The following is an 11,108-nucleotide window of genomic DNA, read 5'->3' on the forward strand; positions in this document are numbered from 1 at the left end:
AAAGGTCTTTGAAGCTGTGGTTAGGTGAAGGATTTTGAGATGGGGTCATCATCCTGGATTTAGGGTGGGTCCTAAAGCCCGTGGCGGGTGTGCTTGTAGGAGACGTACAGAAGAGACGCCAGGAAGAAGCCGTCCGAGGACGGAAACAGAGGCCGGAAGGACATGGCCACAAGCCCAGGAGTGCCGGAAGCCACCAGGCGCTGGGAGAGTCATGAAGGACCCTCCCACTGCGCCCCGAGCCTTCCCCCCGTGCCGAGGGAACACAGTCCTGCCAATGCCTCGATTTCAGACCCTTCGCCTCGGAACTGGGAGAGAATGAGTTCCTGTTGTTCAGGGCCCCGCGGTGTGTGGGGGCTTTGTTACGGTGGCCCCGAAGCCAGCCCAGCCGGGGCCTTTGCACCCTTTCACTGGACATGTCCGGAGATCGGTCTCTGTCGTGTGGACACTGTTTCTGTCAGTTTTCCCCGGGGGCCGCACACAACATGCGCTCAGCTGTACCTCCGTGTGCCCACCTGATGTTTGTTGTGGATCCTGTTTCTGGAGGTCTACTCCTGCTTTTTCAGTGCCTCAGTATATGGTTTAATTGCTGTCTTGTAATTGACTTTACAGCCTCACAGCGGACATTTGGATAGTTTCTAGTCTTGCTGTGATATACAGCGTTGCAGTGACTATCCTCATACGTTTACATAACCCGTAATAAACTCCTAAAGTAAGAATTGCTGCGTCAGAGGGCATTTAGAAAATCATCCAGTTAGTAGACGTTGCCATGCCGCCTTCGGTCTGGTTGGTACCAGTGGGCATACGCTCCTGCCAGCGAGACGGGGGCCCCGTTTCCCCGTGGCCGCACCGCAGTGTTCCCACGGCTTGTGACAATAGGAGGTGCCGTTTCTGTCAGGTTACTTGTTTTAATTTGGATGTGTCGTTATGAGTGAGGCTGAGCCTCTTCGAACACCACGAGCCATTGGTTTTTCCTGGGGTGGGAACCGTGTTCACACCTTTTACCAGGCTTTCTTTGTGTTACGTTACGGTTTTTTTGTTGCTTATTTATTTTTGAGAGAGAGTGCAAGTGGGGGAGGGACAGAGAGAGAGGGAGACATGGAATCCAAAGGAGGCTCCAGGCTCTGAGCTGTCCGCGCAGAGCCCGACGCGGGGCCCCAACCCACGAACCGTGAGATCATGACCTGAGCCGAAACCAAGAGTCGGACGCTAAACCGACTGAGACCCCTAGGTGCCCCTAGATGTTAATGTTAATAGTTTTTAAAAACTATTTTTATAGTGAGGAATCCACCCTTTGTGATATGGGTTACAGACGTTTTCCCATTTGTCATTTGACTTTATTGTGTTTTCTTTTTACCATGTGAAATTTAGCCTTTCATCTTCATGTAGTTAAATATATGAATCTTTTATGGCTTCTAAACTCCCTCCTCCCTGTTTGAGTTTATTAGAAATAGCCCCTTTGTTCTCTTCTAGTTTCCTGATGGTTTCATTTTGTAAATTAACTTTATTGAGATAAAATTTACGTACAGTAAAATGCACTCATTTCAAGTGTGCAGTTTGACTTTTGACAGTCATACACATTCGTGGGACAACTACCACAGTTTAGGTAGTGAGCATTTCCATCACCCTCTAAAGTTCCCGTATACTGACTCCTTTGTAGAGAGTTCCCCACTGCCACTGCAGCCCCGGCCACCGCTGAACTGCCTTCTGTCCCTGGAGAGCTGGGTTTCTCGCTGTTGCCATTTTGGGCCAGATAACTCTTTGTCATGGTCACACAGGCTGTCTTGTGCTTTTGTAAGCCGTTCAGCACCCTTGGTCTCCACCCGCCACTTACAAGGAACAAACCCCCTGCAGTTGTGGCAGCCAGACATTGTCCAGACATTGTCACACTGCTGTGACCACTGCTGTGGAACAGACTTCCCCTTTCTAGAATTCCATGTGATGGACTCGTACGTGCTTTACTCCACGTGTCTGGATTTCTTCACTTAGCATGTTTTTGAGATTCATCCGTGTTATTGTGTTCAGTAGTTCATTTTTTGTTGTACGGTGTATTGATCCATTTACCTGTTGATGGTGGTTTGGGTGGTTTTCAGGTTTGGGTTGATTATGATTAAAGTAGCAATGAATGTTTGTGGATTAATGTCTCTGTGGATGTGTGTTGCATTTCTGCAGGGTAAATACTTAGGGATGGAATTATTGGGTCACACGATACATGTAGAACTTTTTAAAAGTTGATTCATTTTTGAGAGGGGGGTTCTTATAGGCATATAAATACTGCTGTTATGGCATAGGGATGTAGGTTGAGTTGAATGCGTTTGTTAGATATTCTGGGTACAAATTCTTTGTCAGAGATCTATATCACAAGTATTCTCTCCCAATCTGGCTTGCCTTTGCATTTTTTAATGGTGTTTTTGAACAGTAAAATTTTTTCATTTTACTATTTAATTTAGTCATATTTCTTCTGTGGTTTTTGTGTATGTGTATCCTATATAAGAAATCTTGACTTAAGAGTGTAAAAATTTTGGAGCACCTGGGTGGCTCAGTCAGTTGAGTGTCCGACTTCAGCTCAGGTCATGATCTCACAGCTTGTGAGTTCGAACCCCGCGTCGGGGTCTGTGCTGACAGCTCGGAGCCTGGATCCTGCTTTGGATTCTGTGTCTCCCTCTCTCTCTGCCCCTCCCCTGCTCATGCTCTGTCTCACTCTGTTTCTCAAAAATAAATAAATGTAAAAAAAAAAAAAAAATTAAAAAAAAGTGTAAAAGTTTCTTTTAGAATTTCTGGAAGTTTTATCATTTTAACTTTGACATTTAAGTCTGTGATTCATACCAAGTTTTATCTTTTATTTTTTTTATCGTTTGGAGTTCAGGGTGGTGGCAGTGATATGAGGTTGAAGTTCATCTTTTTCCGTACAGATGTCCGCCTTTTTCACCGACATTTGTTGAAAAATGAGAAGACTTTTATTCTTGTGTTGAATTGGCTTTACTTCTTTATCAAAATCAGTCAACTGTGTTTTTGTGGGTTTAATTTGGGGCCTTCTATTCTGTTCTCTTCATCTGTTTTCTTTCTCCAGTACCACACTGTCTTGATTGTTGAGTTGGGTAGTGCTTTGTACTCCTCTTCGGTTGTGTTGGCTATTGTTGGTCTTTTCTCCCTCCGTGTAAACTTTGTAGAGTCCGTTTATAGATACCCATGAAATAACTTGCTAGTTACTTTTCTTTAAGTCAAGGGGGAAATCACAGAACTTACAGGTAACCACTTTAAAGGGTACAATTCAGCGGCATTTAGCGTATTTACAGTGTGGTGGAACACTGGCTCTCTAGGTTCAAAATCTTTTTGTTACCCAGAAAACCCGTATCTATGAAGTAATCTTTCTGCTGCCCGTTCCCGACTGCCTTTTCTCCCATGCCCCGGTAACCACTAATCTGCCTCTGTCTTTACAGATGTACCTACTCCGGATGTATTACTTAAAAGGAATCGTACAATGTGATCTTTTGTCTGGTTTCTTTCACGTAGCGTAATGTTGTCAAGGTTTATCCAAGTTGTAGCCTGTGTCAGTACTTTGCTCCTTTCTGCGTCTGAGTAATAATATCCTGTTACGTGTCTGTACCACAGTCGGATTACTTACTCATCTGTTGATGGACATTCGGGTTGCTTCCGTCTTTGGCTATCGTGAATACTGCAGCAAACACTCATGGGCAAGTTTTGGTGTGGCAAAGTGGGGTTATTTGGGAATAGCAGAGGAGTTGCAGTTCGGGACAAGCGAGCTGTGGCGAACCAGAGGCAAGTCTGGAGAGCAAAGGAGCCTTCTTTTGTAGAGAGAACAGGGGAGTTGGGAGGGACTGTTCAGAGCAGAGGGAAGTGAGCCTCCAGGCCGTTTTGCAGAGTGGCTGCATCCTTCCACATTCCTGCCAGCGGTGTGGGCTGGGTCCTGTTCCTCCACATCCTGGCCAAAACTTGTAGTTTCCTTGTTTTTGTCAAAAAAAATATTTTTAATGTTTGTTTGTTTTTGAGAGAGAGCGCGCGCAAGTGGGGTTGGGGCAGAGAGAGAGGGAGACAGAGTCTGAAGCAGGTTCCAGATTCCCTGCCGTCAGCACAGAGCCCGACGCTGGGCTCGAACTCACGGACCGCGAGATCATGACCTGAGCCGAAGTCGGACGCTTAACCGACTGAGCCATCCAGGCGCCCCCCCTTGTTTTTGTTTTAAATGTAAGCCCTTGTGGTGGGTATGAAGTATTGTCTCCTTGTGGTTTTCATTTGCATTTCCTTAGTGACCAGTGTGTGGAGCATCTTTTCATGTACTTTTTGGCCACTCTTATATCTTATTTGGGGAAATGTCTTTTCAAGTCCTTTGCCTATTTTTTAGGGTTATGGGGTCAAACCTGCGTTCGCTCCATGCTGAGCATGAAGCCTGCTTAAGATTCTCGCTCTCGTTCACTCGCTCTCTCTCTCTCTCTCTCTCTCTCTCTCTCTCTGTCTCCTTCAACCCTGTCCCCTGCTTGCAGGCTCGCTCTCTCAGAAACAAAAACAGAAAAAAAAAAAAAAAAAAAAAAGAATCTGTTGCCAAATCTGGGATCATGAGGATTTACTCTCGTGTTTTCTTCTAATAGTTTTATAGGTTCTGCTTTTATATTAAGCCACCCATCCATTTTGAGCTAATGTTTGTGTATGGAGTGAGGCAGGGGTCCAACCTTTTAGCTAGACTGGGAAAACAGAAGACACAAATAACAGATCAGAAATGAAAGCAAGGACCTTACTGCCAACCTGACAGAAATTAAAGTATTATAAGATAATACTGTGAACAGTCATACACCAACAAATTAGGTAATCTAGGTAAAATGGACAGCTTGCTAGAAACACACGCATTGCTACAGCTGAGGAAGGAAGAGGAAATCTCAGCAGACTTCTAGCGAGAGAAGAGATTGGATAATCAAAACCTCCCCACAAAGAAGACTTAAGGAACAGAAGGCTACAGTACCAAACGTCCTACAAAGCACGAGAGTTAACATGCATGCTACTCAAATTCTTCCGAAAACCGAAGCGGGGGGACACTTCCTAACACATCCGTGAGGCCAGCATCACCTGGACACCAAAACCAAAGGCACCACAAGGAAAGTACAGACAGAGAGCTCTTAGGATATCGGTGTAAAAGCCCTCAGCTGGATGGTAGCAAACTCAGCACACTGAAAGGGTGTCCTGCCCTTGCTTCCATGTGCTGTCGCTCCAGGGGTGACGGCATCCTGCCCTGGGCCTCTTTGGCAAGGAGGCAAAGGCCTGCGGACTGGACTTCGGTGCCAATAGGTGTCAGTTTTACGGATCACTGGATGCGCATCATGATGTGGCCTGAGGTTGCTTTTGATTGTTCTTGATGTTGTGCAGGTGTGGGAGAGTGAGTACCTCAGCTTCCTTTGACAGTTAATATTATCTGGCATAAAGCACTCCGAGTTGTGCAAAACCTGGCGTTTTGGGGTCAGATTCTTCCTACTGTTCTCGGGTGAACCAGCTCTCCTTTGGGCGGGAGGGGGGGGCAGGCACCACTCAGGTTTGGTGCCTTTGTTTTGTTTCGTTCTGGTGAGGGAGACAGGAGGGAGGCGGGCTGTTCTCACTGGGACTCCACCAGTGTCGTCGTTCCCCGCGCCGCTGAAACCTCGGGACGCGGTTGCTCGGGACGCCCCTCTTGTGACCAACCTGAAAGTGCACACCGCTGCAGCCACGGGCAGGATTCGTAATATATGTTGTTGGTACAAAATGTAACACACGATACAACGGAGTGATGAAATGTATTACAGACGAAACCAAAGAATTCCATCTCATTGATGACATTGAAAACTATTACAACAAGCTCAGCAGGAATAATTAATCCTAAAACCACACTCCGTGAGTTGTTGCAGTCTACAAATGATTAGGACAATCATCTTCCTAAAATCTCACATGGGAAAAGAATGGCTCCAATGAGAATCTACAGTGGCAGAAGTTGTGACTGATAAAATTATAGATGGAACCCAACTCCCCATACATTTCTCTGGAGGAGAATTAACCCTAATGAAAGATGTTTTATTACAAAAAAAGTGAGCAGGGAATTACAAGGACATAGTGAAATTCACTCCGGAAAATACTTGCCAGTGAAAATGAAGAATTGTTAATATCATGCTGATGAACGTGTTTCGGATCCCATACACTTTGTCAGAATGGCGGCGTGGACATGTGGAGTCCTGGTGGCCGGGAGCGGGAGTCTCCCGCCTGATCACTAATGGCTGCCCCTCCCTCCCCTCCCCTGCCAGGGCTGGCTTCTTTCCTTCCCTGCGTGCCACACGGCACTCCACGTGCTCCTGCCTCCGCCTCCGCGGGCCCGGGAGGCCCTCCGGGTCCAGCCTGGACGTGCCTTTGGCTGCCCTTTCGCTGCTCCGCCTCCCAACCTGGGTCCCACCCAGGCCCACGGGGCTGTTTCTCACTTCCTTGTACGTCCCTCCCCTGGCACATGCTGCCCTGCTTGGACTGACTGCTCCCCCTGCTCACCCCTCCTCCCCCCTGCCCAGAAGCCCTCCCCTTCCTCGCACATCTCTACCCCCAGAGGTGTCCCGTCTACGGCAAGGCAGCCTACAAATCTCTGGACAGAATGGAGTATCTCTTTTCCTGTGACCCCCACGTTTATTAGCGTGCCAGAATTAAGTAGTTCATTTATGCTGCGATCATTTTGGGATTGCTTTTTAGGGGTTATAGTTAAGTGACCCAGCCCCTGAGTAAGTGCTGATCTCCTGAAGAGTGGACTTTCCACATTGTATTATAGGTCTCTCGAGGGTCAGATCTGTGTTTTATTCATTTCTGGATCTGAACTACCCGACACTGAGATGGTACTCAAATACAGCTTGATAGAACCCACAAAGCTTGGGGAGGGAGTTCTTGCTTGCACCGGAGGGCCTGCCTTCGACGGTCAGGAGGGGAGAGGCATCCAGGGAAGGACACAGAACTGGGAGGTGATCTTCCGTATCCCCGGCTCTCTGACCTGGATGGCCTGTGACTCTGACCTGGGTGCCTCAGTGTACTGTCCTCAGGTCAGGTGAAAAGCCACCTTCTCCTCTGTCACAGGGCTCATGGAGGTGGCAGAGAGCTATATTGAGGTTTAAGAGCGGCCCGTTAAGTGTAGGATGGATTGCAGAGTCACAGCGGTTCACAGTGAAGTGCAGAAAAAGAGTCATTATCATAAATAATTTTAGAAAAAGATTTCTAAGCAGTTGAGTACTTGTCCCAGGTCCAGGGTACTAGAGGTAGAATAGAAACAAGAGAGGCTTTCTGCCTAGAAGAACCCACGATATAGTGGAGAGACCATTGAAAGGGGACATGATCTGTGTTGTCTTAGGAGCTCCTCTGGAGGGTCCGGCCTTGACCTGGAGGAGGGGATGTGTGAGGATGTTTGCTTGGGAAGGTTCCTGAGGTGGGGCACTTCAGCTGAGCTCTGAGGGGAGGTGGAGAGTCAGGGGCACGGAGAGGACATCGGAGCCCTGCTGAGAACCTGCGTGAACCATCAGAAAGCCTGCATGTTGGAAGAAAAATGGCCCAGGAAGACTGGGGTGCAGGGTCAAAGGGAGGAAAATTGGCCAGAGGGGAACTGAACAAGCAGGGGGCACTTCATGTTTTGTCTGCTCTGCAATTAGCACCACCCGCTCCGCTCTGAGAATTTGGATACTGAACGCCCTGTTCTGAGTATTGCTTCTCTTATGCCACCAATATAGTGGGTCCCTTACTGATCTGGAATATGGCACCTGCCTTCACTGGACCGGTGCACCCTTCAGGGTTTTAAACTGGTCCTATAGTATCGGGTCCTTCTCCCTCTTCCCCTCCCTCTCCCTCCTAATTCTTTTGGCTGAAACCAGACAGCAATGCTAGAGTCATGGCTGAAGCCACCATGTCTAGAGAAGCCGGGACGGGGGTGGGGCTGTGTGAGCCTGGGGCTTGGTGGACGTTTGAGTCCTTGGCTATGGTTACGGTCTACAATACGGTTCAGGAGACGGATCACAGATTCTGCCTTTTACAAGCTGGACCAGGTTGGGTTTCTGTGAAATGGGGTCAGAGAGAATGGTGGGACTTCATAATGGAGGCAGATCCTGGCCAGGGAAGGATTTTAAGCAGGGCAGTGATGTCACATTTGAGCTTTAGACCGTTCTTGTTTCAGGGTAGAGAATAGATAGGAACCAACAGGAGCAGAAGGTGAGGAAATCTGTTAATCTCGAAAATAAAACTGCCAGCTATTTTATCATCGAAAGGTGGATTTATCTGGGATAATTTCAATCCAGGACAGACAAGCTACCCCAAAGCCATAGGCAAATCCTGGAAAAAAGGAGAGGAGGCGCTCCTTTGTAAGTGGGGAGTTGGGAGGGCTGTTGTAAGCAAAAAGTCCACTGGAGTAAACTGGGAGCGGGAAGTATAGGTTTCTCATTGGCTGAGCTGGAGCAGTCTCCCATTGGCTGGGTCGTGGCAATCTTTCATTGGCTGTGCTGCGACCGTGTCTTACTCGCTGGGCTGGGCCAGCCTTCCATTGGCTGGACTCCCGACCTTCTCTCATTGGCTCAGCTGGGATGGTCTCTCACTGTCTGGGCTGTTGCCAGGGGAGGAGGAAATCTTCCTTTCCTCCCGCTGGGACGCAAGGTGCCTCTCTTCCTGTTGGGTCTGCGGTGGGCAGTGAGTGCTGGGGTGGGAGAGCTCCCCCCGCCTGCCTCCCGACTCCATTCTAACTCCGCTCTAAATGAGGTTCCTTATTCCATTCCAGGGACCAGACTGGCAGAACAGGTAGCAGAGCAGGAGGGAGGGGATGCCTCCTGGGAGGGAGGCAAGCAGCGACCTGGCCTGAACTCAGTCTGCCGAGCTGGGAAGAGAAGAGTGAATTTTCAAAACCCTGGGGGAGGCCGACTTGAGGATGCGTTACTGACTGGGAGTGGTGAGCTGTCTTCTGGGGTGGCCTCCAGGGCTTTAGTTGCACACTAGGTCGGTGGTATCACATCTGGTGGAGTAGGGGGAGGGTTCTGGATGTGAGCTTGAAGTACCTGTGGTAGTTGAGTGAAGTGTGAAAAGCCCTGAGGTGTCTGGTCTGGGTGGAGGGAGGGGTCTGGCTGGGATGGGGCAGTTTACACAGGGGGCTGAGCTGGTTTACTTTGTCACTGCACACATAAGCCTTGCAGATTCGAGTTTCCCAAACATCTGAAAACCATCAGCATGCTGAAAACCAGCATCTCTGACCAATAACTTCCTAACTGGCCTCTCAACAGCTTGTTCCTTCTCCCCTCCTGTCCACTGGTTACCTTTCTTTGAGAAGTAAGGAACAGATCATTAAAGTGAACGTTCCACGGTCTCATGGCGTGTAGGAGTGGAGGTTCTAGAGTTTCGCCTTCCAGCACTGAGGATGTAGAGGGAAGAAAACACGGTGTGGGAAATAACTTGGGATCTAGTCTTCGATCACGAGCGCGGCAAAGGGACGGAGCCCGGAATCAGAACTTCCGACAAATGGAGAGATACGGCGAGCTGCACTTAGGGAAATAGGGAGAAGGAGTAAGGAACAGTTGTGCATAATGAACAAAGTAATAACATAAAGGGGAGGGGAGCAGAGGCAAGTAAGTTATTATAGAGAGTGACTTTTCCCACCAAAAGACAGTCACGTAGGGCTGCAAAGTAAGCCCAGCCCTGTGCTTCTCCCAGAACACACCAAAGCCATGAAAGTGGAAAGTAAAGGCAGGCAAAGACTCCAGAGACAGGCGAACAAAAAGCAGGGGCTGAGCTGCTAACGTCCGGCGGGGTGACGCCCAAGGTCAAGGGTGCCAGTAAACAAGGAACAGTAACAGAAGGTCAGAGGCAAAATTATGGTATGTTATGAATACGTGTGCAAATACAGGGAGAATTCCCAACAGTGCAGTGATGATGGGAGATCCTGGTACAACTCTTGCCATTTCTGAGAGTTCCGACTGACCAATTAGGAGACGGCAATTCAACAGTACAGTCTGTAAAGGTGACGTGTTAATGTGTAGAATCCGACATCCCTCGAATTGGAAGAATCATTTTCCTTATGTTTGTGAAATGTTCACAAGAATAGATTGTGTGCCTGACTACAAAGAAACACATCTTATTTTTATACTTTATTTTATTATTTTGGAGAGAGTGCATGAGTGGGAGACAGGGGCAGAGACAGAGAGAGAATCTTAAGTAGGCTCTGTGCTGAGCAGGTCTCAAACCTGTGACCCTAGGATCGTGACCTGAGCTGAAATCAGGAGCTGGACACTTAACTGAGCCACCCAGGCTCCCTGAAACATTTTTTCAATGAGGGGATTTTAAAGTCCCCATGTTTTGGTCATAATCCATTAAAATTGGACATAAATAATAACTGCTTGGAAATTAGAAAAAGAAAATGCCCTTAGATAACTGTCCGAACGAAGAGGAAATGAAAAGAATAATTACAGACTGCCAAGAGGGTAACGATTCTAAACCCTGGGAGTTGCTCAGACTAGAAGTCAAAGGAACTAAGTATTCTTTAGGCCATTGGAGAAAAACGGTTCCTAGAGAAACAGATTAAAGATAGAAAATGGAAACTAGTCAGGAAAAGTAAATCCAAAAGGTGGTTCCATGAAAATAGATCAGCCCTCCACAAGTCCAGAGAAAATAGCCTACGTGGAGTGAGACGCCACCACTCAAAAAGGGTCTGCTGCTGGTGGGTTCACAGCCTTTACAGAGCAGATCAAACCTGGCTAACCCAGCCCAAGCCTCAAGGGAGGAAGCACCTTCCATTCATTTGAAGAAGCTAGCGCCAGGTTCAAAATCTGTCGGAGGTGGTGTTAGTAGTAGGAAACCACACAGCGCTCACGAATAAAGACGGAAGAAATTAAGTCATTCGCAAACAGAATCCAGTGATGCTCAAAACAACAACAAAGCAAGGCCCATCCACGAAAGTGAGCACAGCTTCATGTCGAGAACCGCCAACCAAGTCCTACACCAATCCAGAAGGAAAGCTGGCTGCTTCTATTCGGTGGGTGGTGAAGAAGCTGTTCGTGAGGTTCCATTCCTAAATTAAGGGAAGTCGGTGTGGTAAAACGCAGGGGAGCGCAGTGGCTCTATAACCTTAAGATGTTTTGTGA

Source organism: Felis catus, chromosome B3 (genome assembly GCF_018350175.1).
Source record: "Felis catus isolate Fca126 chromosome B3, F.catus_Fca126_mat1.0, whole genome shotgun sequence".
Taxonomy (NCBI): Eukaryota; Metazoa; Chordata; class Mammalia; order Carnivora; family Felidae; genus Felis; species Felis catus.